Below are 7,732 nucleotides of genomic sequence, written 5' to 3'. Positions count from 1 at the left end.
CCTAGGATTTACTGAACTGGAAACTCTAGGTGGAGCCCAGCAATATGTGTTTTTAACAAGCTTTCCAAGTGATCCTAATGCATGCTAAAAGTAGAGAAGTAATGTTGTAGTATCAAAACATGCCTCCCCTTTTGTAGGAGAGGTACTTAAAGCATATTTTGAGTAATAATGTTTAAAATGTCTGTCACACGTACACAAATCTTCCTTGTCTAAACAATTTGCCAGACCTAGATAGCCTGGAAATCTCTTAAACTGTTTCTTTCAATAATAACAAAAAACAGGAGTGCCTGGGTGGCAGTTAAGCATCTGACTCTTGGTGTCAGCTCAGGTCATGATCTCAGGGTTGTGGGATTGAGTCCCAAATGGAGCTCATGCTCAGCACAGTCTGTTTGAGATTCCCCCGCCCTGCCCCTTGCCTTTCCCACAGTGCACGTGCTCATATGCACACTCACTCTCTCCAATAAAATCTTTAAATAATAATATTAACAATAAACAGTAACAGTAGCTAAAATTCATTGAATGCTTATTACTTCCCAAGGATCATGCCACTTTCCTTACATATATTACTTCCCTTTTGAAAGTTGATATGGTGGAACTGTTTTGGATTCACTATCTCATGAAATGAGTTCTTGATAACTTGGTTATAATCCCTGGACTTGTGACTCAGTAGGTACATTTCCTCTATTTGTGGGATGCATTTTGGTGGCCCCTCTTACTCTCTCAGAAGAGATAACATAATTTGAAAGAACCAGTGAAAAATTTTTGATGGTGAAAAGGAGAAGCTTTTGTGAGGAGATTAGGAATGGAAATTTCTTGCAAATAATTCAGTATTTACCTTTTATTACATAAGCATGTGTGACCCAGCTGGAATCATGGCACAATTTACAAGCCATCTGTTATAAATATGGTAACTTGAGACTAATAATAATAGTCTTATACTGTGGAGAGGGAATCATATGTTATTTATCTGGTTGTTGTTGATTTGAATACTTGAAAAAATTAGATTCTACTGTAGTAGTTTTAAATGCTGATCCCTACCAGCCAGCTGAGCATCTTAAGAATTACCTAAGGGCTGTGGAAAATATACTTTCCTGACTCTGACTCAGATGATCTGGATGGAGTGAGCCCAGGAATCCATATTAAATGAAAAGGCTTTTCACCTGGATCAGGGACCTCTCTAAATAAAGATCATTGGTTTACAAACTGTGCTCTGACTGGGGGAATCACCATAAGGATGATGGGCAATCGGTCAATGACAGCTACTTTTATCTGTTTTATATCCTGAATTTTGGTGTGAGGTTTTATTTAGAGAAAGATGTATACATTTTTTAAAAAATCAGTATTTTGGTTTATTCTTTTGTTTAGGTTTATAAGGGGATTGGGTCTAGAGCCCAAGTTTTCTGACTCCCATTACACCACTCTGCCTGCACCAGAGAGCCAATAGAATCAGGTACCATTCTCAGCATTTTCTAGATTTCCAACAATAAGGCAAGTTTAGGGTTACAATAATTTAGTCAGGTCATTGTGTGGCTTCTATTTTGAGATACCATTTAAAGCCTGACCCTTTCTGAACTTGGCATGTTCATTTACAGAAATCTACCGAGGGTTTACACTGCTGCTATGTGCGTACCCCAATGTCTTTTGGGTGATAGCTAAAAGGAAAATAAAGTTGTAGTAAGCTTAGGGTTTAGAAGCAGAGAAACTTGTATTTTTCCTTCTTCTTCTTCTTCTTCTTCTTCTTCTTCTTCTTCTTCTTCTTCTTCTTCTTCTTTTCTATTTTTGAGGTCTCCTCTTCAATTTGGATTTGCATCTTTTTGAGGAGATATACTAGAACACAGTTTGAAGAATCCCGTTCTGAGAAAATAAAAATAAAGAAACTGTATTTTATAAAACTCTGAAAGGGCCAGTATCTGGTTATAAGATCTCAACATTGATTTTAGAGAACTGAAAATTATTCATTGATAAACACAGATATTAAGATATTTAAGGCAGAGGTTAAAGTGAAGTCCATGGAAAAGAAGGAAAAGATTTGCAAATATGTATATATAATCTGTGTGGAACACTCTCCCTCCTAACACCCCTACCCCACTATACACATACACACACACACAAACACACACTCTCATATTCTATTGCAGAGAGGATGTTTCTAAGTTTCTTTTGTAAATATGAGACAAGCAACAGAAAAATAATTGTTATGGTTCTTCTTAAGAACTGGGATACCTTCTGTTGGTGCCCACATATGAACATCTAGTAATCCACAGAGGGCTGGTTTAGTGCTCAACAAATGACTGCACTATGCTATGAATATGCTATTCCTTTCCTTAAACAGCACTGCCAGTTTGGGTTTTTATTTGTTTGTTTTGTTTTAGTGAAAAGAAATGTTAACCCAAACTAAAAAATAAACTAGTTTTACCAAAAGAATGTTCAAGTACTTGCCCCAAACAGTACCAAGTCAGAGTATTAGCAGTTGTGCCTCTTGTTTAGATATCATGTTCCATTATAGTACCCATAGGAGGGGGTCATAATCAGAATTCTTCAGAGAAACAGAACTAATGGGATGTGCATATACTAAAAGAGAGAGAATTTATTACAAGGAATTGGCTCACATATGTATGGAGGTGAGCAAGTTCCAAGAACTGCTGGGTGAGTCAGCAAGTTGGAGACTCTGGTGAGTCAATGGTATAGTTCCTGTGGAGTTGGTAGAACCTGAGAGCTAGGCCTTGCAGAATAGAAGGTGGATCTTTTATGGGTTTCCAGCTAAGTAGAAAAATGATCAAAACTCCACATGTAGGCAGACTCCAAGGTTAAGTGAAATTGTTGGAAGTGTTCTAAATTATACTGTATTTCTTTAAACTCTAGTGTTAGGAATTAAAGCTACAATAGTACTTAAATCATTTTCTGTGTACTTTAAACATTAGCATTCATAAGTTTGCTGTTAAGTAGTTCAACACAACTCTCCAAGTAACTTTATGGAATCAAAAGAAATCACATTTCCTGTAAATTATTCCAGAGCAAAGAGAAATGATGATGGAGGGAGGGGACTTGTTTTCCTCATAGTACAGTAACTTAATTTTACTTATACCTGTAATATACTGTTCCTTTAATGGTCTTCCAGCCCCAACTCCCAGTATGTAGTTGGGGTGCCTGTGTCTGATGAAATTCTCTGTTGGCCTGGGAGATTATTTCTAAATAACCTTATTCTTTTGTGCCTGCTCCTAAATCCTTATACCACCACACTTTGAATGTGGTATAAGTATCAACCCCCAAATAAGAAAGTAGATTTTGACAGAGCTATATAATCAAAGTAATTTTCCTTTTGCAACTATTCCACAAAGAAAAAAAAAAAAAAGAACATTTGAAGTTGTTCAGCTACTTCCATTGTCTTAGATTAGTATTCTTTTTTGAGAGTTGTCAGATAAAGCTAGGGCAAAGCTGAAATAATAATATCCTGTATCATTTTATTTTTTATTTTTGTATTTCTCCCCTAACTTACTGGCTGTCTCTTTTCAGTGTTTCCCACCATCCTTTTCTATTGCCTGCTGGGCCAATCTTTTCTCAAATCAAACAGTTGAATTTTCTTATTATACTTCGACTATCTTAAAGATGCCCCTGTATTGCCAGGGTTCCTTGCAGCTAGGCAACAGTCCCTTGAGTTCCAGCCCACATGGGGAGAAGGAGAATGTGTTGGTTGGAAAGCTTGGAAAAGGAAGCAAGACTTGAGTGCTAGGATCCTCTGTCTGCTGACTATACTTTAGAGATGAGTGAGCGCAAGGTAAAGATAAAGACAGGTCACAACATAGGCATCTGGAGTTTTTCAGAGAGCACGGTGCAACTTTGCCTTCCAGTGAAAACAAATGAAAAATAGAAACATAAATCTTTAAAAAAATCTTCAGAGAGGAAGTTTTTCTACCCAACCCCAAATCAGGGCATAGCAAATTCTAAGTTCAGGGATTCTGATGCATGTGTGATGCTTTTTAAAGTTGGCAGAGAATGGTGATAAACCAGAGGAGTACCAACAGATTCACTTGGCTCAGAATGTGAGTGCTGGTGCTCCCGGGAAATTGGGGAAAGCCTGGGATGTATTTCAGGCATTGGGAGTCCAGAAAGCCACAGAACAAGAGGGATTTGCCTTATGACATAGATCATATATTCTCTATACTGCTGCCAAAACTCCTTGACTTGAGAATGGTGCAGCTGTAAGTATAGATGCAATCCACTTGCCTGACACTTGAGATAGCTGATGGCATTCCCTTATGCATCACTTTCCAACATAACCAGAAATAATAGTAACAAAAACCAACCTACATTGCATGCTTAATATTTGTTAGGCACATTGATAAGTGTTTTGCATACATTATCTCACTGAATCTCCCCAGCATTGTATTGAGCTATCACAATTACCACTTTACGTATGAGATGAAGTTGAACATGAAGTACATTGTCCATTCATCTGGAGAGTGTGGGAAAAGGAATATGATCCCAGCAGAACCAGCTATATAATTTGCAAGATCCTTCATTGGAAAATATTATTTATATCTAATGCAGCTTTGTTGAGGTATAATTGATATTAAAAACTGCACATAGTATATAATTTGATTGTTTAGATATATGTATATGCCTGTGAAACCTTCACCACAGTCAAGGTAATAGGCATATTCATCACCTCCAAAAATATCCTTGTGTCTCTTTGTGTTGTTTTTGTTTTCATTTGTGGGTATGTGTATATGTATGTGTGTGGTAAGAGCATTTAACATGAAATCTACCCTCTGAGCAAATTTTTAAGTGATCAATGCAGTATTGTTAACTGTAGGCACCATATTATATAGCACATCTATAGAATTTATTCATCCTGCATAACTGAAACTTTATAATCATTGAACAACTCATTTGTCCCTTCTCTTAGGCCCTGGCAACCACTATTCTGTTCTTTTTTTCTGTGGAGTCTGCCTATTTTAGATACCTCCTAATTGGAATCATACAATTGTTGTCTTCCCGTGAGTAGCTTATTTCATTTAATATAATGTCCTTCAGATCAATATGTGTTATCACAAATGGCAGGATTTCTTTCTTTTTAAAGGTTTAATGGTATTCCATTGTATGTATATACCACATTTTTTTAATCCATTCAGCTGTTAATGGACATTTGGATTGTTTCCTTATCTTGGCTATTTTGAATAATGCTGCAATAAACATGGTGGTGCAGGTATCTCTTCAAGGTATTCATTTCAATGATTCTGGATAAATACCCAGAAGTGGGATTTCTGGATTACATGGAGTTATAATTTTAATTTTTTAAGGTATCTCCTTACTGTTTTCCATAGTAGCTATAACATTTTACTTTCCCATCAACAGTATACAAGGGTTTCAATTTCTCTACATCCTCATGAATTTTTTTTAATCTTTTTTTTTTAATAATAGCTATCCTAACAGGTGAAGGGATAAAACATTGTGGTTTTGATTTGCATTTCCCTGAATATTAGTTATATTGAACAACTTTTCATATACCAGCTGGTCATTTTTATGTCTTCTTTAGAGAAATGTCTATTCAAGTCCTTTGCCCATTTTTAATTAGTTAATAAATTAACTTATTGCTCTTGAATTGTAGGAATTGGTTATATATTTTAGATATTAACCATATATATATATGTTAACTATATATATATATATATATATATGGTTTGCAAATATTTTCTCCCATTTCAGAGGTTGCCTTTTCATTTTGTTAATTGTTTCCTTTGCTGTGCAGAAACTCTTTAGTTTGATATAGTCCCACTTGTCTATTTTTGCTTTTGTTGCCTGTGCTATTGGTATCATATGCAAGAAATCACTGCTAAGACCAATTTTCTGCTTATGTTTCATCTAAGAGTTTTACAACTTCGGTTCTTACATTTAAGTCTTTAATCCACTTTTAGTTTAATTTTTTTTCTATGCTGTAAGATAGTGGTCCAACTTCATCCTTTCACATATCACTATCCAATTTTCCCAATACCACTTATTGAAGAAACTATCCTCTCCCCATTGTGTATTCTTGGTATCTTTGTGGAAGATCAATTGACTATATATGTACAGATTTACTTTGATGCATTCTATTCTATTCTATTGGAATGAGTTAATATTTTAATACTACAAGACTTGTTTTTTACTATATTCAAAAATAGTAAAGTAATGGTGATTTTATCTTTTTACTTCCATTACAGGGGACCACAGGTGGCATCTACTGTGGCCCAGACATGCATATTACTGGAAGATGTCTGCTATTTTTATAACTGTGGCTTAGGGCTTTCACATACTGCTAATGAGATGAAGCACTATGCTTTTAGTTTCTGTAGTGATTTTCATAGCCAGTCGTGCAGGAAGACATCAGTCAACAGTCATTGCAGGTAGTATAGTCTTTTTCCCTCTCCTTTCATTTTCCTTCATTTTTATTTATTGGTTTACTTATTTTGAGTGTCTATGGGTCAAAATATCTTACTGGGGGCTAGATTTGCTCCAAGAAAGTTAAGACTATTGAAAAGAACTCTACCCATCAAATTTCAGAGAGGAGGGGGATGAAGAAGGAGGAAAGTTATGATGATTACATAAATAAATTATTCAAGAGTTAAAAAAGATTTCAGAAGAGACAAGGGATCAGAATGCCTGGGTGGCTCAGCGGTTGAGTGTCTGCCTACCGCTAAGGATGTGATCCCTGAGTTCTGGGATCCAATCCCATCTTGGGCTCCTTGTGGGGATCCTACTTCTCCCTCTGCCTGTGTCTCTTCCTTCTCTCTGTGTCTTTCATGAATAAATAATTCTAAAAATCTTAAAAAAAAAAAAAGACAGGGAATCCATCAATCAGTTTACTCTCTCCTTAAAAAGCTTAACAATATGATTTTATCTCTTTCAAATACATTCTAAACAATGTTCTTCTAAATTAAAAATTGAAAAAAAAAAGTAGAGAAAGAAACAGACTACATTTTGTAGTAAGTACATCTGAGCAATGATATAACCCCAAGTGGGTGGAAAGGGGCAGAAGAGCAGATTTTTAAAAAGTAACAGTGGGGGTGCCTGGGTGGCTTAGTTGGTTAAGCATCTGACTCTTGATTTTGGCTTAGGTCCTGATTTCAGTGGTCTTGAGACAGAGGCCACACATGGGGCTCTCCTTGGACATGTAGAATCAGGTTGAGAGCCAGGTTCTTGCCTGATTCTTTCTCCCTCTACCTCTGCTTCTCTCCTGCCCCCAACTCTCCTGAGTGCACTCTCTAAAGAAATTAAAATAGTCTTTGTTTTGTTTTATAATTGAACCACGAGTTAACATTTTCAAATTGGTTACTAGGTTTGTTGTTGTTGTTTTGTTTTGTTTTTTAAGATTTTGAAAATGAAAGGAATCTATTACTGGCTTTGTTGCCATTATCAAATAGTCTAGGCATTCTTATGTCCGAGATTTCAGTTTTACACAAGGCACTTTCAATTGCAATTGCTGGAAGAGATTGGCTTATGAGATGTGAGCAAGTTCAATTTGAAAAAAAAAAAATATTTTTGAGCTTTTAGTCTGTATAAAGCACTGGGCATTATGGAGTGTACAAAAGAAAAGAAGACATCATGATGTAACTATGATCAGCAATGTGGAACAATTCAGGAACTGTATGAAACAGCTGGTGGTGGAGTTCAAGTGTGGAAACAGGGCAATTACTTAAGGTGAGTTGAGGAGGAAGGGATTGTGTCAGGTAGAGTGAGGCTTGAAGAAATGTTA

General features: G+C 36.1%; 2 long non-coding RNA genes across 10 annotated transcripts in view; one reads left to right on the top strand and one right to left on the bottom strand.

Moving 5' to 3' along the window:
* Nucleotides 1-601: 601 nt before the first annotated feature.
* Nucleotides 602-7,732, bottom strand: part of LOC144289650 (uncharacterized) — a 70,933-nt gene continuing 63,802 nt past the window's right edge. For 2 of the 6 annotated variants that reach the window (XR_013357477.1, XR_013357481.1), the window contains exon 5: nt 607-1,854. This is a non-coding gene — a long non-coding RNA (uncharacterized LOC144289650). Of the gene's footprint in view, nt 1,855-7,732 lie in introns of all 6 variants that reach the window. The other 4 variants (XR_013357478.1, XR_013357482.1, XR_013357479.1 and 1 more) reach the window with 4 other exon arrangements.
* Nucleotides 2,317-7,732, top strand: part of LOC144289652 (uncharacterized) — a 98,709-nt gene continuing 93,293 nt past the window's right edge. The window contains exons 1-3 of one of the 4 annotated variants that reach the window (XR_013357486.1): nt 2,317-3,775; nt 4,907-4,997; nt 6,201-6,383. This is a non-coding gene — a long non-coding RNA (uncharacterized LOC144289652). The other 3 variants (XR_013357488.1, XR_013357490.1, XR_013357487.1) reach the window with 3 other exon arrangements.

The sequence above is a fragment of the Canis aureus genome, chromosome 19, assembly GCF_053574225.1.
Source record: "Canis aureus isolate CA01 chromosome 19, VMU_Caureus_v.1.0, whole genome shotgun sequence".
Lineage (NCBI taxonomy): Eukaryota > Metazoa > Chordata > Mammalia > Carnivora > Canidae > Canis > Canis aureus.
The sequence above is the reverse complement of the archived record's forward strand: the minus strand, read 5'-3'. Positions and strand labels throughout refer to the sequence as shown.